Source organism: Eleginops maclovinus, chromosome 12 (assembly GCF_036324505.1).
Source record: "Eleginops maclovinus isolate JMC-PN-2008 ecotype Puerto Natales chromosome 12, JC_Emac_rtc_rv5, whole genome shotgun sequence".
NCBI lineage: Eukaryota > Metazoa > Chordata > Actinopteri > Perciformes > Eleginopidae > Eleginops > Eleginops maclovinus.
In genome coordinates, this window is record NC_086360.1 from 27,202,474 (window position 1) to 27,214,834 (window position 12,361).

The window sequence follows — 12,361 nt, forward strand, 5'->3', positions numbered from 1 at the left end:
CCTGCTGAGTTTATTTAGCAGCGTTTGTGCTCCAGCATCTCTGATGACATGCAAAAATGCCAACTTTCCCTCCACTTCTCAGACATTTCTCAGCCCTTTTTCCTCCTCATTAGGCAGACTCAAAGGACCTACAGTACAGGTAGTGGGTCAGCTAGGAAGCTAACCTGCTAGCAGGTTAATGGCTGATATCCTGTGCAATCAGACCAATGCAAAATAAACATTTTAGTTAGAAAGTGAGGTTGTTCTCTTACTGCAAAGGCATTGGACTTTTTGATTAGATTTAGATGACAAATGTGATAAAGTACTGCTTTGTTTTAGTCACAACGTTTCCTTCTCTTTGGTGGCACCTTTGCCATTAAGTGGTAGGCCTAATTGCAGGTGTATGGTTATGGTAAGGGAAGTAGGTGATAGGGTCATAACCATTCTGTTACGTTATTGGACAAGAGATGCTAACTTAACACGTAGAGCCAAGGTTGCAAACAAGTGTCTAAATGAGACGACATCATTAGCCGCCGTTAGCTTAGCCGTGGAGACGTGAAGTCATGTGACCGTGCTGTAGTTCCTTTATTGCCCAACATTAGCCGCTTTTAGCTTAGCGGTGGTGACGTGAAGTCATGTGACCGTGCTGTAGTTCCTTTATAGCCCAACATTAGCCTCCTTTAGCTTAGCGGTGGAGACGTGAAGTCATGTGACCGTGCTGTAGTTCCTTCATAGCCCAACATTAGCTGCCTTTAGCTTAGCGGTGGGGATGTGAAGTCATGTGACCGTGCTGTAGTTCCTTTATAGCCCAACATTAGCTGCCTTTAGCTTAGCGGTGGGGATGTGAAGTCATGTGACCGTGCTGTAGTTCCTTTATTGCCCAACAGCTTTTCATCACTGCACCACTCTATTGCCTTTTCCCAAAACTTTTAAGAACCACAACCTCACTTTAAAACCCTGTACAGTGCCAGAAGAGAAGCCAGCAAGGCTACAGTACCAAAGAAGAAGCCTGTACTTCCCTGGACAATTTTCCTCTGCACAAGCCCTCTTTACTTCCTGTTTGATATTTTTCATCCTCCTCGTCCATCCCATTGCTTAACTCCTCTTAATCCTCTCTTCTGTCAGTGGAGTACAGTCAGTTTAGCCACAGGGCAGCCCGAGGCCTCCACTGTGGGGAGTCATAGAAAAGTAAATGACTTTAGACACGCCTCTCCCTACTTGAAAGGACACAGGAAAGATGAGAGGGATAGTTGAAGAGCTATGTTATAATATTGAAATAAAAGGGATCATGAATTACTTTATTTTTCATGAAAAGAAACCCAGTGGACACCCTGAAAGCTGCCATAATGCTTCTTTTGAATACATGTACAGCTGTGACACAGTGAGTGCTGCGGGAGATGGATTGGAGAGTGGGAGTGAGTGAGTGAGCGGCGAGAGGATGGTGGTGGGGGGGGGGTAATCAGGGCTGCCAGTGGCGTTCATATCACAGTGTCAAAGAACAATGGCGACAGGCAGACACACTGAGAGAAAATCTGACTGCCATGAGAGGTTTCTGAGGGCTTTAGCGGGGATAACAATTCATTTCATCCGCGCTTCTTTGTTCCCAGCTCTATTCACGCCCAGAAAAAATTAGACAAGAGTGGAACGGGGGTGGAGGAGGAGGGCGAGTAAAAAGGAGCTCGCTAATTAATAAAGTCAGCTGAGAGAGCCTCTGGAATGGAGAGGTTTTAGGAAATTCCTCTTTTTAATCAACTCGTTCAGCAAAGAACGCGAATAAAGACAAAAGGGAAGCGAGTGCTGGGGGTTTGCTGAAGAGATTGTTTTCTGGTTGTGAATGGAGCTGTGTGTTTGTGTATTGTTTTAGTTATAATTTCACAGGTTGGGGCTTCACTCTGCAGGCTTGATCTGCGTCCCGGTGTCCAGGCAGTACGCCAGCATGTGTTTCTAAATACTTGTTGTACCCTGACACACAGGCACGTAGTCACCGAACAAAACCCTCCGTGTCAAACAAGGTAAAGCTTCAGCTGACGACAGATATCCAATAGAAACATTCTGTGATAAAGACTTTCATTTGATGTGAGGCTCTATGGAAATCAATACAATGCAATGTGCAATCATAGTTGTCTTCGCCTTTCTGAGGCAGCACTTTGAAAAGAAACATCACATCAATGCAACTGAAAGAAAATGGATTTATGTACAACTAGAGCAAAGCTGCTACCAACTTTGTTCTGGCTGTAGTGAGGACTTGTTTGCATTTTGTTCAGTTTTAAAGGAGCCCTATTATGCTATTTTTCCCCTTCCTGTAGTTTGTTGTATAGGTTTGTGTGCATGTCAATGGTCTGCAAAGGCTACAATTCCCAAGTTACCTCCAGAGACATCTTCCCTGTCAGTCTGTGACATCATTTGGGCCTGAAAACACATTTTCCCGTTGACTTACATTGTGAAAGAGACCTCTGTAAGTCAGTGGATGACCCAGTACGAACAGTTTCTATAGCCCTTATTTAAATTATGAGGGTCTAAAAGTTGTAAAAAACCAACTAAATGCTGGATGCATCGCTATTTTATCCCTGAGCGACCGTGACACTGCAGATTGGAGGCGGGGCTTAAGCAAGTGCACACTCTCTATTGGCCAAGATACTATAATTTTGCTCTTGAGAGGCAAGTCATTTTGGCTTCATGCACCACTCAGCAACTTTCATAGGATTGAACGGAGTCCCGCCTCCAACGCTGTATTCAGTTCAACTTTCAGAACATAGTGACATCACTGTGCAACACTTCTATTGGCTAGCGCTCCAACACATTGTACGTGATAGGCTATCGGAGCAGACTGAGCTCTGCTTTCAGACAGAGGGTGAAAAGAGAACATTAAAGCATGGAGACATGTCCCAGTAGAGGAGCAAAGCACAAATATGAACCTGAAAATGAGTCAAATAGGGCCCCTTTAAACCTTTCTCCGCCTTTTATTCAGTAGGAACGACTGCCACATATTTCTGTAATTATGTCCAGCGGGCAAAAGGTGACTGCAGCACTGCAGAAGTGAGGCTAAATGCAGGAAGCAGTCACCTCCTGCCTAATGGACTTTTAATTGAACAGGAGTCATTGAGCAGAGGACTTTGATGACTGCAGGGAAGCAAAGTCCAGCGCCATGACTGAACCATCCACACGTCTCCCCTCCTCTGTTTCTGCACGTCCGCAGCAAAACCAATTCATAATAATTACAATTGTCTTTCGGAGAAAAAAGCTGTAATCCCCTTTCATCGCCCGTCTGCCTGTCTTTCTCTCCTCTGCCCTTCACTTCGACATTCTTAACTGAGATACCCAGGGACTTAAGTAGGCTCTTTATGACTCTGAGCCGGCCATTCGCTGTCCTTGGGAGGCTTAACGTACGATAACATCTCATCGGGCTGTGGAGAGACAAACAACAAAAGGCGGGCGAGCGGCAAAGATTACTGATGCCCCTGAAAACAAACAAAAAGATGTTAAATGCTCCTTGTGTCACTCATAATACAATTCAAGGAATACAACCTGCTTTTCACCCTTCGGTTCTCCAAAGGGGATTCATATTCAATTACCCATAATCTCGCCTGTATCTCTGTCGTTGAAGATTTGATTTGTTTTTTTGTCAAAACAGTTAAACCGAACGCTATATTGAAGCCTGACGATCCTTCGTCTTGTGGGAGGCTGATAACCACAGATGGGAAGCTAAAGAAACAGCTTACCTCATCTCCTAAGCGTCTGATATTGCAGAAAGGGATCGTAAAGGTCTCCGTGGTGCAGGAGCTCCCAGCTGCAAATTGTTGCTTTTTTCCCAGAGCTTGAGTTTATCTCCTGGATAGTGGTGGGGGGTGTTGGAGAAATGACAAAGCAAACGATTATCTTTCAGAGAGGAGAGCTCGTGGATTGGAAAGTTGCTTTAGTGTTGCTTGCACAGCGCGGGTTACGGGAGGTTAATGTGAAATTTCACAGCGAATAAGAGCGGCCGGCGGGGGAAAAAGTTGGAGGCAGCAGCAGGGGGGAAGCGTGGAGGAGGAGGAAGAGGAGGAGGAAGAGGAGGTGTGATTGGAATACATCTTAATCTGGCGCTCTGTTTCTGTCAAAGCTTGTTCCGGGTCAAATTATGAGTGCTGGCCAGTGAGCTCAGTCCCATTACCAACAGATGAGTCGATCGCTCATCCTGTTACGGTTCTACAAGGCTTCCCCCCCCGCCGCTGCAAGACAGGTACAAATTTAAGGCTGAGCGATGCCCTAAATTGGATCCAGTAACTAGGGCAATGGAAGTACAATATCGCTTTACGATCTGGACACTGAAACCCAGCCTCGCTGCACATCTCAACTAGAAGCATTGAGTCCGCTGCCGCCGCCCCAAAAGATATGACTGTGGTATTATTCATTAGACGTTGCATCTCTGCTGGTCGTGTACCTGAACAGGAGTGCAATACCATTACTTTGTTTTGCACAGCTGCCACGAAGGAAGGACTGCAACGAAAAAAAATAAACCCACTGCCAGATTTGTCATTGTATTTATAGACCTGGCCAGGCTGATTGAGAGGGAACAAAGGAGTGGCCGAGGGAAAGCATAAAAGAACTGCAAAAGATACTGCGGGAGGGGGGTTATCAATCAAAACACTTGTGCATTTACTCCCGAGCAGGGCTTAAGGTAAAGATAGATGCACGCAGCTCCATCATAAACACTCTCTGTGGCTTACTTTTCTTTTTATTACCTCTGCTGTCAAATGCATGGAGGTTGCGGTAATGGAAGTGATTGATAACGGTGCATGAAATTAAGCTTTTCCCAGTTCGCAGCGGTGAGACTATAGGCAGTAGATTTTCATTTTCATGCTTGAATCAATGCCAATATGAAGTTGAGGATTTATGGAGGAACTTAAATGCATGAGTGCTTCCCGGCTACCTGCATCATATTGCAACTTCCTAAATATCTAAACAATCTTAGCTGTAGTTTTGCACAAACAACAGATTCAGGCACATTTTTGGTCATTTATTAAAAGTTCAAATGAGATTACGGGGGAAGTTTACACAATTACAGATGTGTTGATAGCATGTTTGCTAACAAGTAGCTAGCTTATTAGGTGATGCAACGAGAAACCAGTGTGGGAACGTCTTGTGAGCCAGCAGCTTAAATACCAGGCTCATTGGATGTGATGCAGGTGTGTGAGCAGGTGAGCAGCATCAGGCTGATGAGCGGGGCGTGTCAGGAGCTGAGATCAGGTGAAGGGCGGAGAAAACTACAGAGGGACTAGGGACTGACAATGTGTTCTTTTCTTCATTAAAGAAACCACATCATCCCGCTTAATACGTGGTTACATACTAAATAAATTCACATTGGTTCGGATAAGAGTAAAACACAGTCCATTCCACCACGTACCAGCGGCTGGAACTTCGCCGACAGCAACGTAACTTAAAAGGACGTGTGTTTTGACATGTCAGGTTTCCTTTTGAACCGTTAACCAGTCCTTAAACACTGCAGAGCCCACACCGTGTTCCGGTTAGTGTTTGCTTCCTGTCTGTCTTCTTCTGCTGTTAGTGCAGGGCTGTCCAAACTGCGGCCCTCAGCAAATACTAAAAGGACAATGGAATATAACCCACTAATGAAACTCGTGCTTGTCTTATAATGTACTTCTGAAATATATAATGTAAACATATATTACACCGTATTATTCATGTGCTACTAAGCGTAGTTTTTCAAATAAATTCAGTCAAAATAAGTTAATAAAAAAGCCATTTTTTATAACTAAATAAATGAACCCTGTGGAGAAATGTGATGTAGGCAGTTTGTTTCTTAAATCATATTCAAGTGTCATAATTTACTTACATTTGATTGATTTTGCTGACTTATAACTGATATTATGAGGCCATATACCTCAGCTCTAAGGGGCCAACACTGGCACTTGCTGTCTTCTCCAGCTCTCTGGCTCTTTACCTCTTTCCTTCTCTTGTGTCCTTTTCTTTACTGGGGACAGTTCAGCCTGTATGAATCCAAGGTTTTGTACCCTTCTACAAATATAAAAAATGAATATTTAAATATTATTTCACTGTGTTTCCTAATCAAGAAAACTAATGTCCGTTGTCAACAGCTGACGATAAACTCACCGGACTTCTTTCTGCCTATTCATATGACTGCACATAGTCTCCTCATTCTCCTTAGCAACACTCTATTAACAACCTCTAGTGTCCAAATTGACCAATCAGGAGCAAGTATTCAACTTCGCCGTGTAATACCAATAATTAATCAACAATACACTTGACTAATGGTGGTTTTGTGGAATATAAACACTCTCTCATCAACAATGATGTTTAGATTGGGAAAACATTCATATTAAAAGCACCAACAGCTCAAATTGCAAAGGGGGTGTGACAGTGGCACAGTCCCCAGTTAGGGTGCGTGTTATGGATGTGCAAATTACAAAAAACCATGAGGTAAAGCCCAGAAGGACGGAAGGAAGTAACAGTCTTTTATGGTGATGTGCAAATAATTGACTATATCATTTCACAAGTAAATAACATGCCATCTGTTGTGTCATCGCACATAATTACTTGATCCTCTCTGGCCAATTCTCATTGTTGAGAAGGTGAGAACCTGCTAACACATGCTAGCCACACACACACGCACGCACGCACGCACGCACACACACACACACACACACACACATACACAAGTACACTCATCGCCTGATACTGAATTCAAGGCCTTTAATGACGTTTAAAAGATTGTATATTTAATTACAAATACAAGAATTGATTAAAACAAATGTATTATATGTTAATGACTCTCTTTACATGATTAAAATGTAAAGAGAGTAGTTTATTTACTTGTGTACTTTCGTTTTTAAGGATGTGATTGTGTTAATCTGTGATCTACTAGGTGAGTCTAGGATGATGAGTTTGATTGCTTTTGTCTACACTTGCATATCTAGGGAATTGCTTATTTTCCTAATTTGTGCAAAGTTCTCGATAGAAAAACACCACTTTCATTCATCAGCGGGGTAACACACACACACACACACACACACACACACACACACACACACACACACACACAAACCAGTGGAGTAGTGGGTACAGGGAGGAGGATGTCACTTTAGGGCCACGCTGGGATCCATCTGCTGTGTGCTGGTTCCTCCGCGGCCTGACCCCACGGACGCTGCTGAGTCATGGCGGTGCACCGGGGTCTCGGGGCAGCGGGCACCAGTGGGGCTCAGATGGCACGCAGTAAGGGTGGAAGAGCAGCTAACGTGCTGTGTTTGAACAAAGCATGTTCAAGGTAGCAGGATTTAGACTTCGATTCCTGGGATGGGAATGATTTTTTGGGGCGTTTACTGGAAAAGCTGGAGACTGATCTGGTGTCTGTCATACTGAACGTTTAGTAGAAAGCTTGGCGAAAGAGAAACAGAAGATGAACAGTCACATTGTTTGTCATCATTCTGATTCAATTCTCAGTCCTTATGCATCCTAAACTTTGTCCAAGGATGAGTCATTTCAAAGCTTAGTCAAAACCATAGACGTCCCCATCACTTTTTGAAATAGATGTTCTTGTTTATCACTTTTTTAGTGTGTAATTTGTCAAAAAACAATTTCTGAAAAAACACATTCAGCGAGGGAAAGAAGACGTTTTCAGGAGGTTTATTTGCACCGTAACGAACCTTAAAAAGGCCCTTTTAATAAAGAGTAAATATTTGCATTTTCATCTACAAAAAGGGATTCACACTCGCTTATCCCTTGAATAAAATGACCAAAAACTAAGCATGCATTTACATAGTCTTGCTCATTCTTGTACTCTCTACTCTTACGTCAAATAATTCACGGTATTTATTTAAGCGTTTTACTTTACATTATATTACATGTATTAGCCAGTAATCCCACAATGCCCACTGGAGCAATTTGGGGTGAATTGTCTTGCCCAGGGACACAACAACATGCTGAGTGGGGGTCAAGGAACCCTTCATTACAATGCCTAAAATTGCATAATGTTCAAGACTATTGAAATATCTTCTGACCCTCTGTATCCGTCCTTGGTCAAAAGCAAGACATTGCATCATCACTGTCTCCTAATTTCTATCTCCCTCTCCTCACAAACCAGTGAACACTTTGTCAGTCTTGCATCCTATCCGTTTTTGGGCTCTGCATGTCTGTGTTATGTGACTAATTTTGGGAGAGAATGGCCTGACAGAAGGAGAGATACGTGACGTAAGAGTCAGACTTAGATTATTCCCAAGATGAAAAAGGACAGTCTTGTATCAAAATGTGTTTTAAGTCCAATATATATTCATTTATTTATGTACTGAAGGAAATGACTGCAAAAAATACACAAAATGCTCAAAAATGGACAAAACATCTCCAGGGTCGTCACCACTGTTATGAAAATAACATGATTAAAAGTATAATTATATGCAACGCCACACTTTCATTTGGGCATTTAGAAAAGGTTTGCTGAGTTCAGATGATGCTCTTTACTGCAGCAGCCCTCAGATGTGATTCAGGATGATTTATTTTTGAAATAACGTCCTTGCCGAATGCAGATTTCCATGATTTTATTCCAGCTCAGATGGCTCACAGCAAAAGATTGGCTTTTTTGAAAACAAAACACATTCAAGGTAGCAGCGTTGTGATTTTGACAACAAATATGACCACAGGAGAAACTGAAACACATCAGTATTGTATGCATCAACACACTTTCATCAGAGTCGATTAAGAACATTTTCTGGGGCTTATTAGTTCAGATGATGCATGCTTGATTTACGATTCAGGCTGTTTCGACTTTCATTTTTAAATAACGTCCTTGCCAAGTGCAGAAAACACATTTTCGGCCTCCATCACCTCTAATAATCTGTGATATCCTGTGATGCTTTCTGACAAATCAATGCCTTGTCTCATTAATATGTCTCGCATGAAAAGGTGTTTCATCCGGCAATATGTCCCCGTCTTTGACGCCCCCCTCTGCCCTGATGTTTGGCGAAAGACTTCCAGAGCTTAACGGGATTTACCGAAGCCAAACGGAAACACGTAGAGTTGTTTACACCGCACTCGATTAATGTCAATTTGATATTCTAATAAAGAACCACATTACAAGTGTTTCATTACGACCCAAATTCTTTGTAAATAATTCAACCACAACAATTACAATAGCCAGCTCATTATCCCCAGTCAACGCTGCTGAATAAGATATGTGAAAATATGGAGAAACAAAGGCAGGAGCGAGGGAAACGCGTTTGTCAGCTGTTGCGTTCGTAGCCTAATTGGAGCTCTGAGACGTCTCCTGCATATGTGTGTGTGTGTGTGTGTGTTCACAGTTGCCATAGGAATCAGCTAAGTGCTTGCGTCCATTCGACAAAATTATTTCTGACTTCAAAGCCACTGTGGGAAAACACTGTTTCACTGGAAGTGACGGGAACGGTTGACAGACTGGAGATTACCATAGGAGGAGAGTAACAGGATTGTGGGGAGAGTGTGTGTGAGAGACTCAATCAGACAAAGTTAATGCAATCTGTAAGAGACGAGAGAGGTCACAGGTGAGAAATGGCAAATACTGCTGATGTTCAGGTGTATATCAGTATGTAGAGTCTCTACTTTAAAGAGTCCTCTCCTGCTGATGTTCAGGTGTATATCAGTATGTAGTGTCTCTACTTTAAAGAGTCCTCTCCTGCTGATGTTCAGGTGTATATCAGTATGTAGTGTCTCTACTTTAAAGAGTCCTCTCCTGCTGATGTTCAGGTGTATATCAGTATGTAGAGTCTCTACTTTAAAGAGTCCTCTCCTGCTGATGTTCAGGTGTATATCAGTATGTAGTGTCTCTACTTTAAAGAGTCCTCTCCTGCTGATGTTCAGGTGTATATCAGTATGTAGTGTCTCTACTTTAAAGAGTCCTCTCCTGCTGATGTTCAGGTGTATATCAGTAAGTAGAGTCTCTACTTTAAAGAGTCCTCTGCTGCTGATGTTCAGGTGTATATCAGTATGTAGCGTCTCTACTTTAAAGAGTCCTCTCCTGCTGATGTTCAGGTGTATATCAGTATGTAGTGTCTCTACTTTAAAGAGTCCTCTCCTGCTGATGTTCAGGTGTATATCAGTATGTAGTGTCTCTACTTTAAAGAGTCCTCTCCTGCTGATGTTCAGGTGTATATCAGTATGTAGTGTCTCTACTTTAAAGAGTCCTCTCCTGCTGATGTTCAGGTGTATATCAGTATGTAGCGTCTCTACTTTAAAGAGTCCTCTCCTGCTGATGTTCAGGTGTATATCAGTATGTAGCGTCTCTACTTTAAAGAGTCCTCTCCTGCTGATGTTCAGGTGTATATCAGTATGTAGTGTCTCTACTTTAAAGAGTCCTCTCCTGCTGATGTTCAGGTGTATATCAGTATGTAGAGTCTCTCCTGGGACATGTCTCCATGCTTTAATGTTCAAAAAGCTCTTTATTTTCCAATGGAGGCGTTTCAGACACACACTACAGGAAAGGGTAAACCCCAAGATCATATCTGTATAGAAGAACCTGTATTAACTTCCTTACAGCTGATTCCAAAGTTTTTTTGGCTGCTTGATGTCTGTTGTTTCACCAATGTGATTTGGGCTCTCTGTGACCTTTTCAGTAATTGAATACAAAGCAGTTTATCCCAGACATTGCCAATAAGTTAGACCTTATTCAAGCTTGTAGATCATCATTAAAGGAGCATTTATTGTTTGTAACAACGCCTGCTTCCTTGCTCAAGGACAGGAAATGTTGGTTGAAACCTCAAGATAATTTGTAATCAAGTCCTCGGACATTTTATCTTTGGGGTCGTAAGGTCGACATTTAAATTTGACTGTAAGTGGAAACAGTCACTGAAACATAATCCGTTGGTTTCTTGGATTATAGTTTAGAAGCATTGAGTTAAGCGTAGTGGCTGTCCCCATCTTTTATTTACAAAACAAGAGAGAAAGTGCTAAATAACACTTGAAAAGCACAATTCAAATGTCACAATTAGCTTCCGTTCATTGAAAACACTCTGAAAGGTTTACAATTGCAAGACTAAAAACAAAGACAGCACCCAGCCTGTAATACAACGTGGAAATGACACTTATTATCCTCTAATGGGATCATAATCCCCTGCTTTTAATTATGTAGTGTCTTGTTCTTTCTGTCTTCATAATGGAAAGTACTGAATCGGTTCTAGTAAAGGTAGGCCTTGTCAAAAAATTAAGTAGGATACATACTTTCTTCTGCTTGGTATGGTATCTATACTGCAGCAGATTCTGTTTCCGATGCAGGCCTTCAAACAGTATCTGAGAAGAGTTTCTGAGTGTGTGCACTTGGGAGAATGTTATCAGGGAAATATATAAGGCTGTTTGCACCATAGGGGATACGCTGGGAAAGTGACACTGAATGTTTTATTGAATTTTAAATAAGAAAAAGCAGATTAAACACAAGCAGAAGGAGGAGACTATGAGGGGTATTTCTCACTATATAACAGGTGATTATAGGTGGATAACAGGTGTCACTGGCACACCTAATCTCATTAATCTCAGTAATCTCATTTTGTTAACAAGAGGAAATGAAACGCTGCAGCAAATGTTTGTTCTGTTGCTGTCAAAGGGTTCTGATGGATACATACGAGGAGGTACTAGAAGATCATAAGGGGCTATAAGAGGTCTTCTTTAAGAGGTTTCAAGGATCTTTTAGGAGGCGTCAGGGTGTCTTAAAGTTTATTTACACACTGTAATGAGATAAGTATCGTTTAACTAAGGTTTTCTTTTGCAGAAATTGCGGTTGCTTACATTTGTTCTGCTCTATTGCTGGGATAATTACACACTAACCTTGGCTCTTTAGGGCCTTTAATTGGAAACTCAGAGCTTTTTTCAACATGCAAACTGTTTGCTTTTTAAAGTTATAGTGCAGGAATGGCGTTCTGAGCACAGAGTGGTGCATGTTATTGCATTTCATCCAGTGTGTGGCTAGCTAATCGCCAACTGCCCAGGCTACTTCAACGGTTAAGGTAACGTCCAACCTCTGTTCCCAATCAGGCTAACACTGTTAGCTGTAGCTTGCAGTGTGCTAGCGTCGTTAGCTGCTAGCCTCCGGCTCAACCGTCGCCATGTTGAGAGCTATATGAAAGCAGTCCTCTGTTTCTAAATATCTGAAATGTGAATAGAGTTAAATGAACAGATTGATATCACTCTCAACTTTGTACAATGTGTATCTTGGCTGAGCACAAAGACTGGCAACTTGTGGAAAGCCTAAAGCTCACAAAAGCCACTTGTAGGCTAGTTGTTTTTGTAAAATGTTATTATGCAAGGATGTACAAAGATCTGTTTCCCCTGATTTCAGAGTGTAAACGGAGGACGACCCCTCCTCTCAATATATCAGTCAGTCTCATTCATGTATTTCATCTCACAAGAGTTC

The 12,361-nt window shown here is 42.1% G+C and overlaps 1 protein-coding gene across 2 annotated transcripts in view; it reads left to right on the forward strand.

Annotated features, from left to right (window-relative positions):
- galnt9 (polypeptide N-acetylgalactosaminyltransferase 9) overlaps positions 1 to 12,361 on the forward strand; it is a 126,683-nt gene that overhangs the window by 40,423 nt on the left and 73,899 nt on the right. The window lies entirely within an intron of this gene.